The 23,862-nt window shown below is 38.8% G+C and overlaps 1 long non-coding RNA gene across 1 annotated transcript in view; it reads right to left on the reverse strand.

Moving 5' to 3' along the window:
• LOC135464959 (uncharacterized) overlaps positions 1-22,746 on the reverse strand; it is a 46,948-nt gene extending 24,202 nt beyond the window's left edge. The window contains exons 1-2 of the long non-coding RNA XR_010443694.1: positions 22,584-22,746; positions 14,931-15,059 (exon numbers count right to left, since the gene is read on the reverse strand). This is a non-coding gene — a long non-coding RNA (uncharacterized LOC135464959). The remainder of the gene's footprint in view (positions 1-14,930; positions 15,060-22,583) is intronic.
• Between the last annotated feature and the right edge of the window lie 1,116 nt (positions 22,747-23,862).

The following is a 23,862-nucleotide window of genomic DNA, read 5'->3' on the forward strand; positions in this document are numbered from 1 at the left end:
GAACTAGACGCTCTATTTTTTTCTTAAATATTTCATGTCGTTATCGTTACTTAAATATATTTCACGTATTTGACGACAAATGTGTATCGCGAATTAATATAGAATGTCACACAACTCGAATTATTATACATACCATATTTTTTGCTCACCCGTGTCACATACACAGTGACTGCAGGTGTTTGAGATATTGTGAAATAGCAAGAAGAAAAGCTCTTTGAGTCGAGGTGTTCAGTAAACGGGTTACCTGCATGGCATGTTAAGAACAAAGCTTTATGAGTCCAAGTGTTTAGAATATTGGTTAACTCTGTGACATGTCACAAACAAACCTTTGGTGTCCAGACTTTTAGAACATTGGCTAGCTGTGTGACATGGCAAGAACAAACCTTTTAGGGTAGAGCCATATGAGCTACCTCAGTGACATGAAAACAACACAATTTTATACATGTATTTACAGGTGTTTAAAGCCTAGACGGCACCTCTGCGTATCGAATACCGATGGCTTTTTATGGGACCTGACAGGAATAAACCTTTGTGGGTCCAGATTTTTAGACGTTGGCCACGTCACAATACAAACATCGTTTCTGTACCCAGGTTTAGGGGTCTAGGTGTTTAGAACATTGTTTAACTGTGAGACATTTGAACGTTTGGAATAAACTGGTTACCTGTGTGATAATACAACATGAAGTTTTGGGGGGTCCAGGTGTTTAGATTATTGGCCATCTGTATTACATAAGAAGGACACAGCTTTGTTAGACTGACTGACATGACAAGTGCACAAATGCGTTAATCCAGGTGTTTAAAACATAGTCAACCTCTATGACATGACAACAACAGAATGTTGTGAGTGCATGTGTTTGGATCATTGGGTCTCTGTGTAAAATGACAAAAAAATCAACTTGTCTTTACAAATGGTCTCTTAGCTGTTTATCACATGTCAGAAATGACAGAACTAACTGTAAAAATTTACTTCTTGGTGCATAGAGAATCTAGTGTGTTAATAACGTGGATATGGTGCCAACTTCGTGCAGCAGTATGGTGAGTCACCAGGCGGGTATGTTAGTTACAGCTTAGCTTAGCGGTATTCATAAGGTACCCACTGAGTTGAGTTTCTCGGTTCTAGAACGATTATTGAACATGACTGCAAGCCAACGCCCTCTATGTTAACATCTTTTCGGTTTACCACCGCGATTCTCCATTCCCGGAGGTCATTATTTTGGAAAACAAAAACAATGTCAATGTATGCCAATTACCAGATCGAGCGTTTTAAATATTTTATTTTTTCCTAATTTAAAAAACATTGTAAAAATGTTGCTGATAATAAAAATAAGACCACATTAGAAGGATATTTATTTGAAAAAAAAAAAAAACATCGGAACATGATAAGCCCATTTTCAAAGTCCGAAGATTTCCCGTTTGTATTCATGCTCTTCTTCATTACAAAGGTGTAAACACTGCCGCAAATGAAGCAGCCCTTTCGTCAATAACAGCAAAAAATATCCATTATCCGCTACGGAACATTTTGTGTCTATCCTTTCAGCCTGTGATCGTCATACACACAGGACGAAACGAAAGCATCAATTAATACCCTGGTGTATGGCAACGCAACAGGGCCGAGTTTGTGTGCCTTTGTTATTAATGTTAATAATATCTCAATTAACATACGTGGCAAAAATAAACAGCAATTTGCAACGGTCGACAGCTTCTGTGATGCTGCAGATATTGCAAATCTTGGCTAGTTTTCTACTTGTAGCGATTATTAAATTAACATACAAGTTCATAATAATATAAATATTAACAAATCACACAGCCTGCATACATATATTCTACTACGATGCTGTGGCCACTGATACATTTCTTGTTTCTGTATTATGATTGACCAACCAGATAAGCAGTTGTGGAAAATGCTGAATTGAAATACGTATTACGCATAAAGGCTTATCTACGACTGCTGTGTTGATCTACGATCATTTGTGGGAATTACCGAGGAACGATGACATATATATGACCCGCAGCGTTCAGATTTCAGCGTGTGTTAAGCAAACCTTCATCAAAACAGAGACAGCTATTCAGTGTTGGTTTGGTTAACTCGTCCATGATTGATGAGAATTCTGCAATGTCGTTGTTGTCAACCATGTCGGGTGCTTATCAGCCACGTGACAGATTTTATGACGACGGTGAGCCTTGTTCGCGGGCAAACAGATGCATTTTCCATCTCGGTGAAAATAAAATCCTGTATCCGGCTGAGGCAAATACATATATGAGTGGTTACTCAGAGAATTTGATGTCGTGATGTGTGTAAGTTACATGTCTCAAGGTTAATGCCCGTCTAGCAATGTTGAATGACGTCTAGTAACAACTTCATCTGCCAGCCATCGCTTACAAACTGGTATCTGGGGCCGATACCACAAAGGCATAAGTCAAAATGTTTGGAAATAAGATTTTAGTTTCTATGTTTGAGCCCTAGAAATTAAACGTCTGACAACCTCTTTAATATTATCTTAACACGCATGTGACAAAGTTTTGGTCACGTAACCAAAAACTAAGCAAACTAAACAATGGTTTTGGGGAATCGACCCCTGATGTTTTGTTTTTGCAGTGCGCTGTTATGTTAATTCGGACCTGTTTCAGTTTCTTAGCTCTTGTTGAATTTTGCCTTTAATGTAAATTTTACAATTTTGGGTCCAAACCATTCTTCATTCACAGATGACTTTCCCTCAGAGGGAAAGGTTGTATTTGATTCATATTTGTTGTCATGGATTTGTTTGTCGTGTGCAACGGCTTAGATTCGGAAATAAAAGGCTAATTCACTGAATAGTTTTGTTTTTATCCCACAGACGGTATAAATAAACCTTTAAGAGTGTTTACATGTTTATAGCAGTTCCAAATCAATCACCCACATATTTTTATTTTACAGTGATAAATAAAATTTACGATCGTTTACGGACTACATGCATCACAATATTCCATCTGTATTTTAAATAGTGTGCACTAATACTGCGTTTAATATTATTATTTGTATAATGACCTCAAATGAAACGCTTTTTAAAAGTTGGGTGAAGCTGATAACAACATAATTAATTCAGCTGCAAAAAATAGTAAATATAAACCTAAAGAAAATTCGTTCCAACAATTATATGCCTTGGACGTACGAAGGATAAAGGAATCTGTTAGGTAATTAGCGCATTCCCATCGTGTCTGTTCAAATGAGTTATTTAGGCTAAAATTGGGTAAATTATTGCAGTCAACGGCTTTTCACACAGCGACTCAGGCATGTGGCATATCATGCTACTGTTTATGAGCCTAATGTTACCATTTAATGTGTAATTTTAATGAGAGTTTTGTTACCGAAAACCGTGAACTAGTGTTAGCTAAATGATTGTCAGTATGATTATGGGCATGCACAGGTTACATAAGCCTAATTCATGCTGTTACATAAACCTAATTTATGCTGTTACATAAACCTAATTTATGCTGTTCAGAGAGATAACAACGTTTACAGAAACATTAACAAAGTGCAAATCTAACGGAATGTGTTCATCCAACATTCGTTAAGGGAAAGATTACGCCTAACGATTGAAGCCACCTAGACTGAGTATGAGAATCTTTGTGATAACTCAAATTAAGGTCGAATCCATACTTGAAGTAGAAATATCTGTTTATTACATGGTGTGTTTTTTTGTCGAACGATTTGAATACATACACCGCAGCGATAGATATTAGCAAAGATAGCGCATCAAAAAGACTAACATACCCCAGCCACATAACTGTACTGTCTATACATATTTGAGACAATGCATCATTATTGTTACCAGACAAGAACGATGTGCGCTGGCGCATGCGCGTTTGAAAAATCCGCCCTAACATCAAGAACAAGAAAAGCGCCACACCCAACAACATGATAACAATAACGCCGTCATCCCATGAAGTTACTATGCACATAAAGATTGATTGATTGATTGATTGATTGATTGATTGATTGATTGATTGATTGATTGATTGATTCCTAAATTCTGTTAATCACTGTGCTGAAGAAATTTTCGCTTATATGGCTTATATGTAAGGTTTCTGTGGTTGGAGAAAAATGCATTGAAATTAAGCCAATATAGACAAATGTTGTTACGTGACAGTGACAAAGCCCGGGATTTCGTTTATCAGATATTATTCTGCTCTTCACCACCCACCCACCCACAAAAAATATATCTTAGACTGCGCATCGTTTGGCCATACCTTGTCAAGAAAGAAGACGTATTGTATTTTTGTCTAGTTATGCGCAGTTTCACCGCTAGATGGTACACAGTTCTGTATAGATGTTTAGACTCGCTGCCGATCTCTTGCAAAATCGTTTACTGTCTTGTTTACGTCTATAGTTCAAATGGAAAAACCTGAAGGGCAAAAACTATTTTCTTAAACAGTTCCTGTTACCCTGTGGCAATCGCACACCATACTGCAGAGAATTCGACGTCGAGTAGATTGACTGAGGATATTCACAACATTCTGTACGTCGAGTTTGGCAGGCTCTGTCACATGACCGTCAACGTCATGTTGTACGCCGTTTTGTTCAACATTCTAATCCGTCCATCAAAAATATGAAAAAGGTGATATGAATGTTTTTCTTGTCTTTAAAAAAACATACACTCCTTTTCTTGACGGAGTATTTTAACAGATAGGAGCTTGTTCTCGTTTGGCTAATTCAAAGCGAGGCACTAGAAATAAAAAAATACCGTTACGCGCAGTTTGAAACCAGAAATGTTAACCCAAGATGGAGTTATCTCTAAATCTTTTTTGAAAAGACGCAGAAACGTATGTCACAGAATTTGGCTCGGAAGGATTGTATTTCTAGAAAAGAGCCATTTAGAGCAGTAAGTTGTTTATAACAAATTTCTTTATTGATGCCACTTGTTTACCTCCATCTCTACCTATAAAATACAAGAGCAAACACAGAAGTGAGAGGTGAAACGGTACTTGGTACTTGATGTCCATAGTGTTAAGTGCTTCATTTTATACAGAATTGCGGTGGGTAAAGCAGCAAACCGTACACGTATAACTGGTGCAATGTAGGTGTAAAAAAACAAAATATTTGAGTATCTGACAGGGGACAACTATTGAAATCTCAGCACAAATAACTATCGACGGAAATGTAAAATAATAGCTTCCACCAGATGCAAAATCTATCCTTCTTGAATGTCTACCACAAAGCTAGCGAAGATTTGTTTTAAAGCTGTTAAATTGTGATCAACAAAATGAGTTCGTGTCTTTATACAGCACTGCATTCTATGCGGACAGATAATGAAGGTTATTCCAGTATGGCCGGACTAAACGAATGTTTGGCCAATTAGTTCGGAGGTTCAACGCCAGCATTCGCTGGTTCAATTGTGCTTTTAAGTCAGTATGATTTGTTGGCACCGGACATTTGGCGGTGTTGTTTTTTTTTCTTGTTGCTGTGTCGTTTCCTGTTTGGTGTTTGTAAATTGTGTGATCCGTCTTACCATGAAGTAACACCTTTGCTGTCTGATGAAATGGTTTTCCCAAAAATTACACAAAACACAGAAATAATGGATAAACACCATGAGAAGAAGAGTATTTCTGGTTTTCAGCTCTTTAGTTCCTACGAGATAAATAGACACAGACGTAAGGCAAGTCACAAGTATAATAAAAACTGATTTGGAAAGCAGGAGTAATGTAAATTCTGAAGAAAAAGTTGCCAGAAGCAAGAGTCACTATCGCAGTATGAAACCCGGAGTAAACCACTCCTGACTCCCGAAGTTAGTGACTGACTCCCCCATGTGTAACGTAGATGCACTTGTCGCTATTGCCCCACAAATACCTGTCCAAGGTCAGGACTGAAACTCCACTTTGTATGTCCTGACGGTTGGCAAGCAATCGTCTAAACCAATCGACCATTGCCCGTCCCCTCTCAATAGTATAGACGCTTTGCGCTACTTTCTGTTTTGTTCTAGTTTCATTACTGATAAAATTCCATCACCCGTAGTTAATCAAATGTATGTTTCAGTCCATCAAATTATGTTGTCTTTTTGACCTACATAATAAGTCGACAGATCATGAGATTGTGTAACAGTTTTAGTTACTGATCCTCAACACAGATATACCTAACTGACAATCTTTAACATTTTTCAACGTATTGGCAAAGACCGTTGAACTCATAAAGCGAAACAGTTTGTGAAGGGCTTCATGGCGCCGAGTCAAACGCCATTAGCACTACCTCTCAGCTGAACAAACTTTACTTTCTCGTCAACAACCTTCCGTTTTCGTCAGTTATCACTAGCCCTTCGTGCTTCTCTGGCAGAGTAGAGATTGAACCCTCCTCTCAACCCCAGTCTCCTTTACCATCCCTCCACCAGAGCCTTCTTAATGGGTATTCCAGTGCAATAATACTGACTCGTCCAGCCCCGATCAACCGGGGACCTATCAGACGTAAAGATAGTTATGGTATTTTAGATTCTATGTGGGCGTATGTATGTATGCATGGGGTTTTACGTCGTACTTATCAATTTTTCATATAACGTCATATGACAACGAGGAGACATCAGATGTGTGTACATATTCTCTCTTCTTGTGGTTGGCGAGTCCATGCTCCCAAGGTGCTGACGCCACTGGTGTCATGCCGAAGACACCAGATATACATGTAACACCTCAATGACACCGGGCCAACCAATCCTGTTTCCCTGTTTTAACATCTCAGCGTTCAGCGTCTAGTGAGGCAGCAACCGTAATGAGTCTTTGCTGCACCATTCACTTGACTTTTCCGTCAATACTGAAATCGCCTATACAGTCTAAGCCTTGAACTCATTCGGAGTAGGGCCTGAGGATTTCGCCCATAAGACACCTGGAACCTGTATGACCCAACCGTATGCATAACAAATCAACAGCAGCTAACAGAGATCGCAACTATTAGAGCATGATTGTTTTGACACTTAAACGAATGCAGTTCGTAAGGGTTACAGTTGGTAGTCTCATTTAAGAGGTGATGCGCTGTAGAAATTACCTACAAGGGTGGCCTTTGATGCCCATGGATATGCTCAGTTCTATGTTTTGATGGTCTGTCAAAACACAGTGTTCATGAACCTAACCTTATCGAGGGCTTGACACCAAATTATCTCATCAGAGGACGAGAGCCAAGGAACACACGCGCTCTCCCCTTGATGTCCTGCAGATTATTTGCTTTACAGCCGCTCTGTCGATTGGAAACATACGCGTCAATCGTTACCCGTAAGGTATGCAATTTCAGCACCCTTCATCTTTGGGATTCTGCAATAATACTTCACAGACATGGAAGAATCATAGAGTTTGGAGATTTTTTTTTTAAGCTACGGTGTCTTCTGAGGTTTTTGCTTGAAGACCGAGGAAGGAGAAGAGCTGAGTGAAGGCAAAGATTAATGACCAAACGCTGACCTGTTCTGGGCGTCGACTTCAGCCTCCAAAACACAGATTTCCTTTAGGTAGCACAGTTATGACATAATTAAACCTATCGACCTCAGTAATGAACGTTATGCACTGTAAACAAGAGCGGTTGTAAAAGACTGCAAGCCAAGATAACCCGGAGCTTATACGCAGATACACACACAATTGTAAACTTGCGTAAAACAAAAGTCCCGCAACACGCCATAAAGTCATTGGCCAACAGTACTATTAAAAAAAGACGTTGTCCCTATCACTAAACTCAAAAATTGCGATCCTTGCCGAACAAAACCATCAGTATTCCGGCAACATAACCTTTGCATCTTCTCCGCTACTACCGTTAACAGTTAAAAGATGTCCACCTAACGCACTGACGAAGATATAAACTCACTAAGGAATACATTCTATTACAAACAGATTTCCTCTGGCGGAAATATATTAACGAAACGTCCATTTATCTTCCTTAGTATCCAGCCATCATTCGCTCAAATGAAGACGTCACATTCTATAAGGGCTCATTCAGCGAAAAAGAAGAGAGAAGACAATGCGGAAAAAAGAAAGAAAGAGATTGTAGTCCGTTTTTGACAACGCCTTATATACGGTTCTATATTGTTATGTGTAAAATCCTATTTTCGACTTTCAAAAACAGATTACCAATATTCAAATCCGTATGCATCAGCTAACTTGACCCACGACATATCTTGTATTTTTGTTGTTGTCTTCTCTATGTTTTGAAGCAATGGGCTTGGATTTAAGCTTAACCGTATGGCACCCTTATTAATTCTTCCTGCTATAATGTTTTCCAAATTCGCTTCATCATATGTTTCACTGTAACTTTATAGGCAAATAACTACCAGGTTTTATCACGTATGATCTGTGTTACAAATTCGCCCCAGCTGGGATCGATCTCGGTACCGTATGTCAAGTTTATCAGAGCAAGCCGTCAGTGAATAAACGCCATTGCCGTTTATTCGCGATCAGATAAGAAATTAACGGTATCTAGTGGGCTAACTAAAGTTTGCCATCAGTATGAGGGTCTAGCCTAAACAGGCGCCCTGTCCGCTTGTGCCACCCCCTCTGACAACCAAGGCTTTGAATGAAAGCATATGTTGGCGCTTTCATTCAACATGTCGGCCCCGTGGTTTTCCTTCACTTTGTTCCCCTGAGCCTGTTGCGGGTGTTCAAGCATCGTGTCAGAAGAAAGACAGAGTTAGTTGTAACATCAACAAAGCGCTGACGTGAGGAACTCGCCTAACATATAGTAAATACCCGAAGAGGTATTGGTACTACATGGTGTAGTTTGCAGAGAGTTATACATAGTGCTCTATCTGAATAGGGATGAATGAGTGTGACCCGCGCTTGGAAACTGAATGTTAGATATTTATTTTATTGGAGGTTTAGGTCCCACTTGATTCTAGACCAGTGTCGTCTAATATAATATAATTAACATTATTTTTTTTACCTAATGTGCTAGGGGGCATGTAATTTGCTACTATTTTTGCATTTACCTGAACAGTTAGAATAAAACCCTGATTTAGGTGAACTGACAAGAAGCCGTATTTCACCGGTTTCCTGTGACTATTTGGCAGCTATTACACTGTGGTCGCTGCTCTGGATTTACTCTCTATGCTGTACGTCTTTAATTATATCCTGAAAATTTCACTCATTTGAAGCCGGGAGATGGGTACAGCTTTTGGTTGCGGTCCGTTGCAATATATCTCCGCGTTTATTTGTGATGAAGCAGATTGTTCAATGAACTGAGGTCGCTTGACCAAACAGTTTATGAATGTAAGAAACCAGACAAAGCCTCGAGAAACTAGTTTATAGCACAAGCACACAAAAACGTTGACTACTTCTCTTTGTATGCATCGTTATTATTTCTTAGTGCTTAGTGGTTTGTGTTGAACGTTATCATTTTTTGCATTAATATCGTGCTACATTTTATTGCAAACCATCTACTACGAAAAGTGCAGACATTGGTTCCCCACTATGGGACATGACATCCTTTCTTATATAACCAATCAAAGAATAGTTCTCCTGATGGCAAAGCAATGGTGACTGTAAATTCTTCACATACCAGTGGACACATGACCAATAAAGTTCGAAATCAACTGTCTCTTCTTCGACCAAGGCTGTAAGTCTGAGTTTATCTTTTCAGGAAAATGACAAAGTGTGATGGTTTACTCCTGACTTTTTCCCGTTTTTCTCATATAATTTATCGCTGTCATATACTCGGTGATGCCTCTTTTAGCAAGAGGTATAAACTCAATCAAATCAATATATTCAGATAAAAGTTTTTATTTCTTAAATTCAACACTCTTTGTTAAAAGGCAAAGGTTTGGGAATTGGTCTTGCTAATATTGATCCGGAACAACCATTTTGGTTGAAACCTGGTTGTACGAATGTCTATTTTGACGCAAAGGTCGGTGAAGCCAAGCATATGTGATGTTTGCTTGCCAGCTAAGCTACCTTGCTTGTCTGTAAAACTTGTAAATGGCAATAGCATGGAAGTGAAATAATATATTACACGTGAAAGGGGTACGTTAGACGGAGAACTGTGGTAAAAATTATTAGCAGTGATATTGCAAAGCTACACGGCAAGCTTTATTGTCCACTGTGTCTACTCCAGGGGCGATCATATTTTTTAAATTCATTTCTATCAGCAATACCATAACTCATCCTGCACCAACGTGTCTGCCTTCACTGCTATAGTACTACGATCGTAAAGCACACATTCCACGCGTGCTCTCTCTGCGTAGTGCTGGCTCGGTTGCCCAGAAGTCGGAAGAGAGTGTCGAGTAAAACAAGCTACAGCATAAATACGTGGACTCTCTATGATCCATGAGTTTTTATCGCCGTGTTCCTGGGCAGACAACTTTAAACTAGCCGGGCTTGTATTTATTTATCTCACTAAGCCACCCTTCGCGAAGCGAATAAGATAGAGAGCTATCTGGCAAAAAGCGACAGCAGATCTAAGTTCTTCGGATAAAATTATACTAAACATCCCACTCAGCGACACGGCGGGAGATTTCATTAAGGTAGTCATTTAAGAAGATGCTATGCAGGAGATGAGTAAATGTATACCGTATCTTGTAACCGTATAAAAGAAACAAGCCGTGGTGCAACAACAAAAAAAAGACCGACCGTTGTGAGTCAAATGCAACTGCTAATTGACTCACAATAGTTGGTTAGTGTCATAAGAGAAGTAGTCCTTTTTTTAACAGGTAAACCACAAACTTTCACAGTGTCTAATATCATTAGAGAAAAAGCTCATGTTTTTAAAGGCAAGCAAATGACTCCCCTTGTCTGGTCGTTTTACCAAACGGTGGACACATTTGAACCACGTGACCTGGAGGCGTTTCATCAAAAAATGATCTTGAGTTGTAATGGAAAAATGGTACAGGTATACTGGTTCTTTCTTTTTTTAAGATTTTAGATTTCAAACCAGCAAACGTGAGTCAAATGATCTCCATGCTTTCGGTCTAGCTGTCAAAAAAGACAGCTTTTTCTCTAAGCAATCAGATTTTCAAATTTTTAAAGATTAGTGTCTATGGATTCCGATGATACGTAACAGTTACCTGTGCAAATTCTTCTTTAACAATGGTAAATGACTTGAAGACATGTTAAGGTTCGAGTAAGCATATGAAATAATTCTCTACAAGGGGATGTCGCAGTTGTTGCGAACTTGCGCTTGGTTTTCGTTTATACACTATACTGACAAATGTGTTCCGATAAGAATAGAATTCTGAAAAATGTACATGTGCCTACTCAATGACGTAGCTATATACTTATTATAGATGGCATCCACTTATGGCGTCCATATCCACAGGCTACATTGGGATATGTGGTAATACCAAGAACTCTGCCTAGAAAACCCATGGTGTTTGACGTTTGATTTGGCTTTATCAAATAACATGAAACCACCGACGCAATATCTAAATAAACTCAAAGCACCGGGTTATCGGTTATTAGGTTAAAATAAGACTCTGCGCCTCATCTAACGTCTTAATAGTGGAGATAAAGTGTGTGTTACATTGCGTCACTGCGCGTGATAACCACGGCAACATGTTCCGCATCAGTGGATACGTAAACCAAATAAACAATTACAAAAACATAACATTCTACTCTTCAACAGCCGTGGGCTAATTTTCTTATGTAAGCCACCTGTGTGCGACAGAAAATTGGCAACATCAGGATGTACACATGATGGAGGCTCTAAAAATGTTTTTGTTGTGAAGAGGGGCGTGTGTAACAAGTTTCACTCAGGCAAGGTACGAGATAACGTGCCTTCATAGACAACCTATTCCAACCAGGAGATTGTATTTATTCATTTATTTTATTGGTGTTTTACGCCATACTCAAGAATATTTCCCTTATACGAATGCCGCCAGCATTAGAGTGGGAGGAAAACCCAGGGGGAACCCACGACCATCCACAAGTTGCTGGGAGACCTTTCCACGTACGAAGGAGATAGTAACGATTGGTGTCCATACAGTAAAATTAGAATTATTCAAGATGAACCAAGCATTTCTAAAACTATATCTGAATGGAAATAAACGCAGTACAATGTTTATGCTGCCCATCCATGTATCCACTGAAAGCGAAATAGTTTTACGCTCGTTGTAAAATGGTACATGCTGCAATTAAGTCATACTCATCCAGAAATCAACCCAAAGATTGTATATATTGTGTATTAATTCATAAAATATCATTATATATATAAAAAAATAATATGACGAAGAAACACAAAGTGATAGCAAAAAAACAAATAAGGAAATAAACTAACCGGAGGTATTAAAAAATCCAATACGGTGAGTTGCGTCATTAGGCACTTGACTTCATTTCTGGGAAATTACACTTATAAAGGCTCATGAGAAAACAACACATGATTTCCCAGGCATACCATGCTGATCTTCAATTATGTCCTGGCGAGAACATTTTGATCGTATTTTACTGGTGATGTCGATTTTAGAGATAAACCAGAGTAGTTAAATATGGTGTTCCATATTAAATGGCAAGTCTGCTGAGAACTCCGAAGAACGCAAATGTTGTCTAAAAAGGATGGGCGCCTTTTCCTTCGCGTATGAACACATTACGGGTGGACAGAAAGAGAATTACTGCATGGGCGAGTCTGTCAAAACGATTGCGAATACGGTTGACGTAGCAACGCCATCTCTGTCACAATAAACAGTCATTAATGCATACTAAATCTTGAATAAAAACATGTGTGGCCCGGACGTGGCAAAAACTAACAGCGTCATCTATACACTGGCTCTTCTGTCTAAGCTAACAGGTGTAGTTGTACCGAGGGTGGGCGAGTATGGTCGAAGTCCGCCCAGGCACGTAGTGTTCCTTCTAATGTTAAGAGCTAAGCAGCACATGGTACGAAATCAAAGATGAAGTATCTGACGCGCACGATTAAAACAGGTTGATTCTATTAACCTTGGACGTGATTTCTACTTCCTGTTTGAAAAGAATTATGGTAGATACACCACAGTTCATTATGAGTGGAATTTGAGAATGGGGACTTCAACTCTAAAGCACTGGATTGGTTGTTCTTGGTTCAGCAGCACCAGGCCTGCAGTTTGAAGTAAACTTGAAAACGCCCCATTTATCTACTGTCTCTTCATTGTTCTGTACAGCTCTTTATGTATATTCATTCTGAGTGCAAAAGTCGGCAGTGATATAAATGGGTACAATGTCATCAGAAAAGGCCACCGTTGACTCTATTCTTTAAAAAGCATTTTTCTCAGGTCTTTCTTTTGTCTAATTATTGTCTAATGGTGTCATCTAATAAACATACAAACTCCAAGCTAGAGATTTCTTCCCCTTTAACCCTGGGCGGTGAGGTATGTTATGGATGTGCACAGGCTGACCGATACTGGCCATTATAAAAAGCATGCACCGCTCACACCTTTACCGTCAGTCCCGAGTAGTCCATCAAGTTACGGGGAAACCATCTGGGAGAACTTGTGTTCAACCTGTTGCCACTTACTTCAAACATGCCCGTGCAATATCTATCTGTCTGGGTTTATAAACCTGACAACCTGTCGACCCAACTGGGTGGTAAACCGTATGGTCTTCTGCGGTCATTTCACTCCATCTCGCTAACCCAAAGACCTAGGTTAACATATACCTATAAATATATTAACGCTGCAAACCAGTACGGTATAAGTAATTTGCTCCACCTTGTATGACGGGAAGTCTGGTATATGCACTGGAATTCAGCCAGCAAGATAACCTGTTTTTGTGACTGTGATCGACATCAACTGTCAGTGGTTAAACCAGCTGACGCCCTGCAATTTATGAATATCGATACAAATATAGTCATCATGTGATCTATTTTCTTGTTCGGTCACCAGGTGGCGCTGGTGTTCCAAAATGGGCGTGTAAAATAGTTGCAAACCATCGTTAGTGAACGTAGATTTAACTAAGTTACGCTTATCGTCTCAGTACCGTTCAGTGTTGAAATTTTCTAGGCGTTTAAAGTATTTATTTATTTATTTAATTGGTGTTTCACGCCGTACTCAAGAATATTTCACTTATACGACGGAGGAAAGCATTGTGGTGGGAGGAAACCGGCCAGAACCCGCTAGGCGTTTTAAGAAGGATGCTGCACCCTGCTCCTGTTTTAAGAAACGTACCTTGCATCCTGTCCCTTTTGATTAATAGCCAGGGGTCTGACCTTCAGTCACTATATTCAGTGGCTAAGGTTACAGATTGTGCCGTGAGATTTCATGTTTTATTACTTTTCTCGATACACACATTCTCGACATTATAGTTCAACGATCTGACCTTCAGTCACTATGTTCAGTGCCAATGGTTATAAATTGTATTGTATATATTGCTTTCTCGATACACACATTCGCAGCATTGTAGTTACAGGATAACTTGATTTCGTTGGTGATTACTGATGAATAATCGTGTGAGAAACAGGATGTTATTCGTTCATTAAATGGCAAATAATTTCCTTAAACACTCAGGCGCCCTATTTTCTTGGTAGGGAAAGGAATGACAAATACCACAGAGTCACCCTCTTTCCTTTCCGGTTTCCGAGCTGGTTCTTGCTCCTCTCTCTTATGTGGAATTCTCATGACCTTTTTTCACCGTATATTTGTGTGGTACGAAGAAATGTACATATTCTACATCTTTTAAGACAAATGGTAGACGAAATTATAAGGGACTAAAAACTTACATAATGTCTGAAATTAACTTTAGAAAAGAAAGTGGGTATTTGCAAATGCATGCAAGCGTTCACAGGTTCTGTGATTGGCTGATTTTCGTGTATAGGTTCTGTGATTGGCTGATTTTCGTGTATATTAACAGACTGACCTTACGGGAATTTCACTAAATATTATGTGTCTGTGCAAAAATGACTATACGATGGACATAGACTTTCGCAATTCTAGACAAATGATTTCCGGATAAGGAAATAATAACCTATAATAAGAACACTTCTGGTAAAACGGGCCTGCGAAATGTATGTACATAGTAAGAAGTGTCTCTGTACTCACCGTACACGGTCGTCCTTTGCAATACAGCCCCATGTAACAACAAGACGAGAATTATTTCCAGTAAAGTCCATTTAGGTTTGGCAAAATTCCTGACGAATACACGCCAGGCTTCCTCCATTTTGGATCAATCTGTGCAAAGAGGAAAAAAAAGGTTTTAATAAGGCAATATTTATAATATTGCGAAAAAAAAGTCTATATTATTAATATTCTGGACACAATTGTTCAAAATGTATGTATTAGCAGTAATTACTTTAGACTAGACTAAAGCTCCCTTTGTTTTGTATGAGCCAACGACTGCTGTTAAGGTGTAAGTCTAGGTTAACTTTAAGTACATTTTACAACAACTGGCCTATGGGCATTAGGGATAAGGCTACACTTTTCTTAATGACATCTACTATGCTTACATACATGTATTCAGCTTAGCGAGCTATGTCGTTTATGATCAGTTATCTACTATTTCTTTCGAGTGACCTGGTGGCCGAAAAAGACGGTCGACATGGCGAGTAGACGCTTGCCTCTAAGGTCGCTGGTTCGATACCCGGAACGGGCTAAACCTACTTTCACACAAGAATCTGTGCTATAATCTCTGTATTGTATAAAGACAATTATACTCATTAGAACACTTTCTTAATAACCCCCACCCAACTGATACCTTAATTATTATATACGCCTCCAAACGCCAAATAAATAATTAAGGTACCAATGTACTGCAATGCAAATTAGCTTGTGAACCACAAACTGATGTTCCAGTGTGGTATAGCCTCTCATAATTTGTCGCTAGGTGGATTGTTAACCTGTACCGTTTGTTCATTCATGGTGAATTGATTCACTGATTTGATTGTTGTTTTATTCCGTACCTTGGTGAATTTTATTTATTTGATTGTTGTTTTAAGTCGAGCCGTGGTGATTTAATTTATTTGTTTGATTTTGGTTTTAAGCCGTACCGTGGTGAATTGATCTGGTCACAGAAACAGGCCAAGATACACAATTTTAAACAATCCGTTTGTAAACTATACACAATTAGAAGTAAATATTATCAGGAAACGAGTCACATAAGACTCAACTAAGGCAATGTTTTATGAACGCATTTATGAGCGAGAAATGCTACAAATAATATACCTAGTACGCATGTCAATATTCACAACATGTGGCAAAACTTTTCTATAATATGATCATTTTGTCTTAGCGAGAAAGAAAGCTTAAAAATGAAATAAAGTTCGTGAGTAGGACAACTTGCGTAAAACTATTTTCTAAACGTCTAAGTTTTTACAGACTGAAGTGCGTTCAAATGTTTGAATTCTATGGAAGCCTTTATGAACCACATAGCTCGTGTTCATGTACATTGTGTTCATGTACATTGACATCACAAGAATTGTGCCAGTATCAACACAGCTTTTAATTTTGAACATGATTCACATTAACCACGAGTATAAAGAAATTACTCAGCAAATATTTCGAAAGTAGGGTGACATCAGAGCACCATTCAACTGGTAGTATAATATATATACCCCACCTCAGAGTTCTAATATCACTCACTTAAAGATGTAAAAAAAACAAAAAAAAACAATGAAAGTATTTTCGCGCACAGTTTCAGCTGCTTGACTGATAAACCTTACTTTTTTTATTTTTAAATTTAACATTCAGGTTTCGATTATATGTACCGAAGAACACACATTCATAAACTTAAGATTAATACAGAAGGTTAGCAAAAAGGATGCCAAAAAAAAAATTCCGGACTTCCGGAAATGCATTTGACTTTGACACGATAAAGGCAGAACGAGTGTTAAGTGTGGCGTAAAAAAACCCGAAAACTGGATAATGGAAGGTTATAATAACACGTGATGTCAACGAAAACAGAGCACAGCAAGCGTCCATTCAAGTTAAGAGGAAAAACAGCAATTGAGTGAAAATCGGACCTCCGCAGTGACTCGGTCTCTGTTAAATGCTTTATCGTTGATCCGTGCCTGGCTTAATTATATGAGAAAATGGGTTGTTTGGTTTCTGCGGATGATGTGGCCGAAACGACCTGCGCGCACTGGCGGGGACCTATGGCAGGATATATGGCTGGTTGGCTGGTTCATTGGTCTTGGGACGTGGCGGAAATTTCACAGTACACGTACGTTAGAAACAGAGCAGCCGTCAGAGGGCGAGGGTATTTTAGACTAACCGATGTTTTTCTTTGCTCTCGCGTCTACTCTTTAGCCATGGTTAATTACTGCCAGCCTGAGGGTACCGTATCAGCTGACTGCCAGCGAAACTACCCTGCTGCTGTCTCTATTCACCACCAGTGCTCAGTGACTGTTGCACAGACAAGCCAACTTCTCCCAAGAATATATACCCTACACGTGACAACTGAACAGACACAGAAGGAGTTGCAATAGTGTTAATTTAGCCTTGACATAGAGTCGTGTTCGCTCCATATATCTCAAGTTCGGTATGGATAATTTATAGAAATAAAATAAGGAAACAAAATCTTTTTTAAAACAATTTGTTGAACAGGTAAGCCTTACTTTGCCGCGGAACATTTGGGTCAGAAGAAAAAAACATAATCCGGGAGTTTCTTCATGTTTCTTGTTACCAAAAGCAAAAAAAAAAAGCAAGGCAAGGGTTAACGAAGATTACTTGAAGTTATTTTGATAATACAACAGATTAGCTTTCATTTTTCTTTATTAAGAACGAATAGTGAAGCCTGTGGTGCGATGATACTCAACAGTAAAGAATCGTCAAGCGTGCTTAAGAAGAACTCCAGCACGTTTCGGTGTTTTCTTTCCATTTTTTTGCAATAGCTAATTGATACTCGGCTGGCATAGGTTTACACTCCGCAACGACTTTACCATTCACCATGTTTTCGGAGAAAATATGAAACGACAGCAGCGTGCTTCATAAACGTCGACCACTAATAATAACGCGTACAAAATAATGGTATTCAAGAAACAGTTTCCGCTCTTCCACGCGAGCAATTGCTGAAAGATGAAATTAAATAGAACACCTTGACGTCATATCCGTTCCTGGGGTCCCGAGCTAAAATTACGTGACACGTATCTCGTCAATTCTGCGAATTTCGTATCTTTATGGATTTTGTTTGAGGCGCTATTTATCTGAAACGTGTAACTGGCGTTAGGCGAATGTTTTAGACACATTACCCTTAATCGTATGGGACATAACACGGTGTGTCAGGCTTGCTGCTGGACTTTAAAACAATCCCGCAGTCCTATACGGAATTTTAAGTATGCGACTACCCTTCTTTTGAAACAGTGGTGTGCCGTTCCGTCCCTAGAGTGCGTTTGGCTTTTGTTAAAATTTCTTCCTTTTATGGGTCGTTAAAGTCTAGGTGGTAAATAAGTTTAAACACCAGAGCGTTTGCTCAGTTGTGCGTGTCGAAATCGTGAAACGATAAGGAAAATTGCGTTTATTTGAAAAAAAATGATAAACCAGATCTACACAAAAGTGCCATAGCCTTGTAGTCTCGCTTAAAATAATTACGACGATAATATCACTGCTACCAAATCTTTCTCAACAACTGCATTTCCATCAATCGTCTGTCCATTATGAAAGGTTTACCAAGAACGCTAGCTATTTTGCGCTATCCGTCGAAATATTTAGCAACGTGCCAAAAACGTCGGCAATTTCCTAACAAAATTACGCCACATATGTGCAAATTAGACATATAGTCGCCTAGTTTATTTCCGATAGTCCACTAAATGTACTTCCATGCATCTGTAAGTGACTCTATACGTTTACACTCTGATCATAACAAGCCTGTGTTAAGTCACTGAGACTGGCTAAAATTGAAGACAGATGACGGTGTCTCGTATGCTTAGCAATACGCCTACGCTATATAACAGAGCAACGCCCATGTCTCTGTCTGATTTCAAATCTCTTCAGGCTTTAAAACTGAAGTAATGTATAATTTTTGGCAGTGGATGATAAATGAATACGTTGATGAATACGGAATAAATGAATACTTTGAAATTGTAGAAGGTGGGTTTTCGTTGACTGGTTTCACTGCACTAATTCTACACAGCGTTAAGATTTGCTCGTGAAAAACCCAATTGTGTGTAAACAGTTGGTGTAAAGGGTACAGAGTAAGTAAGTTCAAACTGAAAATGTTATATATATATGCTCTTCAGACATATCCTTTCATACCGGCATGCTCTCAGTGAGATCCACTCAAATGCATGTGCATGTGTAACATCCCCATATACGTGTGCTTTCTCATTAAAAATCATTCATGTGTGTGTGTTCCAAGTACAAATATCTCATATACGTGTGCTCTCTCATTAAAAATCATTCATATGTGTGTTCTCCAAGTACAAGTATCTCATATACGTGTGCTCTCTCATTAAAAAAACATTCATATGTGTGTGCTCCAAGTACAAGTATCTCATATACGTGTGCTCTCTCATTAAAAAAGCATTCATATGTGTGTGCTCCAAGTACAAGTATCTCATGTACGTGTGCTCTCTCATTAAAAAAGCATTCATATGTGTGTGCTCCAAGTACAAGTATCTCATATACGTTAGCTATCGACGTAAGTGGTGCTATTAATCATTTTAAAGGTCGGTCCTGAAACGTTTATATTTTGGAGGAGAAAAGTATATTAGTATGCACTGGTGCATACATTTTATTTCACCATGCAGCTATGGCTTAATTTCTACGTATGGAGTCAGGAATTCAAACTCTACTCCAAGCATTCGGTGTTCGCATGAGATTGCTTAAGAATGATGTTGTAATTGGTTGGTATGACTGGTGTCCTATGTTGTGACATATCTAGACAATCAACCGTCGTACTGCGTTGATAGGAGAGCTAGAGTCCAAGTGCAACAACAACAAACATACTAGTGTAAAAATGCCTGGGTCTGTCACAACGAAGTCAGTTTAGGCTTATGCCTCACAGATGGTTTTCCCTTTAACAGGGTGAGCCTAGTTAGTAAGCATACAGCACAGACAGGTAACACGCAGTCGCAGTGGGAATTATAGTAGCGATATACAGAGCGCCAACAGAGCGTTAAAGGATGTTAAGACATACCAGCAGCATGCCACCGTCACACTTCAAGCAAACTACTTCGTATGTATTCTTCATCGAGTGAAATTGTTCTTGGTATTCCTGGACTGTGGATTTATTGACCAATCAACGGCTATAATCGCTTCATGGGCCCGTTGACATTAGCACGTTTGCCGCTTGCTTTTGAGATTTTTATTCCCCATAAGCAACTCTTTAAATATCTGTGTGTCGGTCGATGAAATGTTTAACATTTTGATATCTTTTATTATGGGGCATTCAGTTGACGACTTAAGTCATAAATTGCAAGTCTATGTGTTTTTAATACGGTCACTATTTTAATCAAAATTAACTTAACCGTGAAATGCCTTATGGAACGGGTCCAAATTTCATCAGTTCGATCCAGAAGAGCGCTAAGGCATTTGAAAAGAAACGTGGATGATTCCTCTCCAGAAAAGAAAAGTGGGCCATGTAGAACAAAGACTGGCTTAGATGTTGTGGCAATTGTAAATTCAATTCTTCCAGTCAGTGAGATATTGTTAGGTCATTTTCGATTGGTCGACAAAGCAGAGCGAAATCTCGTGCTCCACCACATGGGCTTATTAAAGAGCGAATTTATAAACACACAGTTTTATCTTTCATTCCATGGTCTCCCGTGGGTAGAAAAATAGCTCTTAACTGTGTGTTAGTTTAAGTAGTCAGGTGACCCCAATTGAAACCACATGTGCGGGCTCTGTTGGGAGAGTGGAACTTGCTGGCCAGGGTGCAGCAGTCCGCAAAAAATGTTGCCAATTTTCAAGTGGTTGTTCCTTTTTGTTGTGTTACTTAATTATATTTTTGCGTTTGGTTCTTTCGGAAAACGTCAGCACTTTTCACTTCCACCGCCGACTGGTGATTTTTGACTGACACGGAAATAAAAATTAGAGTCATTAGTGACTTTGACAGACTGACAGCGCTGTGTGAATTTCAGCGCTCTTGTATACGGTCAACATCACATATATTTCCCCTTGAGGAATGGGAACACTCCAGGTTGATGACTTTTCCCTGTGATGTTGCGGTTCCACACCTCATGCACATTCATGTCCAATATGAAATGCTTTATTTTATTGCATTAAATATTAATTAACATAATTTTGTATGAAATTCAATATCACGATCAAATATATGCAATACTTCTTCTGACTTATAATATAAGTGACGTAAGGATAGTTTTCTATTAATGCACTGAATAAGCATTGCGAAGTTCTTAAGAATTTATGTGGCCATCAGTATATTTTGGACATAATCGATTGGAAAAAAACCCCTGACGTCTGCATGAATGTATGTGAGTGTGTTCTCATAACTTGTACAGTGCAGATATGACTCTAATCACCAAGCAAGAGTTACTTCCAATTTGACAGTCCAAATCGAGTTGGAACCATGCTGTGTAAACTCACATCAGTCTACGACATTAAACTTACATGGTTGCACACAAAAACTAAAAAAATATACACAAAAACTGGGACTTATTGCAAGAAAGGAGAAAAGTAAAGCATCAAGATTTACGTTTTCTAAAGAAAACTCGATTATGTACTCATTTGGGCGGAAGAACTCACCTAGCACCCGGTTTGTCGCACATGTACGCAATCACAGAGAGCTACACAACAGCTGCATACAAAACTAAGTTGCTTTTTTTAGAGCAAGTTATTTTCAACTGTTTAATTTTGCCCATGGGTCACTTTACTAATGTTTTAAAGAGATTTCTTTTCCTTTTTTCCGTGGAGAAAATGGAAGAAGAAGTAGTCATTTTCTTAGATATTTCTAAAAGGTATCTATACACATATGGCAAACTGAATTTTGTGGTTGACTAAGTTGACATTTTCTTTCTAAAGGAAGTGATACATGTGATGAGGACAGTGACAGCAAAAGAAAAAAAATAACGTTTAAGTGAGTTTAGCCACTTATGGGACCATGAAGTATTCATAAAATGCAGTATATAAAACATGTTACAACGCTTATTTTCCTTTTGCTGCAGAAAGGAGATATGCACGTGAGAGCAAAGAAGAAAAAAAGTGAGAAAAATTACTTGTAAAAGAACATGGACCATGGAAACTTACGTATTATTAGTATTTGGAAAATAACACGTGCGATGGAAAATCGGTGATGACAAAACGTCCAAAGAAACAATACACCTGATGTCTTTAATTCCCAGGTGGAAGTGATGAGAGTTTTACAAGGTTCGGATGGTGTCAATGATCGGGGTTTGGGGTGTAGGAATGTTTAGATATGTGAGGTGTGGACAGGGATAGGAGAGAGAGGAGAGTACGGTAATGGATAGAGGGAAATCTGAGTGTAATAAATGAGATGGCCATAAAAGAACTTGGAAAGTTTTATTAAAATGACTTTCGTCTTTGACGGAAGATTTTTGTGTTTAAAGCTGTATTGGAAATTGGTCTTATTTGTCATTGTTGACTTTGTTCATTGTGGTTGACGATTGATGACGTAAAAGAATGTATGTTGCCACGGCTAGATTCGCTATTGGTATGTCGTTCAGTATATTTTCCAACGAGGTTAAGTATTTTCGAGGGAAAGGTTCTGCCCAACTTCACTTCATTCAAGTAAAACAAACTTTTCTCTAACACGATTTTGAGTATGAAAAAAAGTTTCCTTACCTTGGACTTTGTCTATAGACATCAGTGACAAAGTTGGAACATGTCTCGTCCTTTTGGAAAAAGGTGAAATATCCAAAAGGCTTCTTCGGTAATCCAAAGAAATAGCGTAAAACCTCAAAGGAAAAAAAAAAACAAACACCTCAAAAGCAAAGGTTTGGCGTTGTGCTGTACTATACTAGTAGTGTATCTACAGCCAACGGTGTCCTCTTTCCTAGTGTAGCGCTCGCTTTTACCAGTAAGCACTGATCACTAAGATATGCCGGTGGTACTTATGTATCTTTACTAGCAGTCGTCGGCCAGAGGGTAGCTTGCTCCAACGCTGCCTTCAATCTTTTTTTTCTGCCGTCATTTAGGACGGCTTATGACGGGAAGCCGCGTTGCTTTTTTGCAGACACTTACCATACATACAAGGGATACCTACTTTTCAGCCAACATGGTGCAGTCTGCAGTAATACTTTAAACTTGTCATGCGTTAATTTGGTGTTTTGCATAAAGAATTTTCTGGTAGGATTTTAGAACGATAATTGTCTGCGTTAAGGTCATGATACGTAATGAGTTTGGACATGAATGATGGGAGATTTTAAGATGGGATGGGGAGGGAGTAAGAAAAGGGGGTGAAGCTGTTCTAGAGCTTCCAGCTGTGGAAATATTATATTGGATTTGGCAGAATTATAGTGTCAAATGTCGCTTGTGGAAGAATGTTTTTTGTGTGTATGTGTGTCAGAAAGTGAGAATTCTGTTAGCCACGTATATAGCCATACCATTTATGTATATGCTCACGTGTATAACTATATTCATGCAGATTTGGTTCTTTAGAAGCTTTTGTTTTCAGAGGCTAAAGTAAGGCAGAAAAAAGGAATCGAATTATGGGCACTGTCAACACTTAATTAACATTTAATTTTGTACAAAACATTTATTCCAAAGTGTCCATGTCAGTGTGCTTTTGTAGCATGGTTCAATATAGTGGGTGGGTCATCGTGGCGGTGTGGCATTCTAATTTGTTGTTGAAAACGACTCCAAAAAAACGACTACCCATCTGTATTTTATATCTAGGCGCATATTGCGATTCCGTTTTTGAACATCATGCGAGAATTTGGCTCTAAGATAGAACAAAGTCTTCCAGACCGTCAAATACGAAAACCGATTTACAATGTATGATTTTGTATTAAGGGCAGTACTGCGAGTTATCTCTAGACTGTTATCTTCAGTCACGTAAATTATGGGTCGGGTGAACACGCTTGTTTTTTCGACACAGTTATTCGCCAGACCGTTTCCCACG

This window comes from Liolophura sinensis, chromosome 4 (genome assembly GCF_032854445.1).
Source record: "Liolophura sinensis isolate JHLJ2023 chromosome 4, CUHK_Ljap_v2, whole genome shotgun sequence".
Taxonomy (NCBI): domain Eukaryota; kingdom Metazoa; phylum Mollusca; class Polyplacophora; order Chitonida; family Chitonidae; genus Liolophura; species Liolophura sinensis.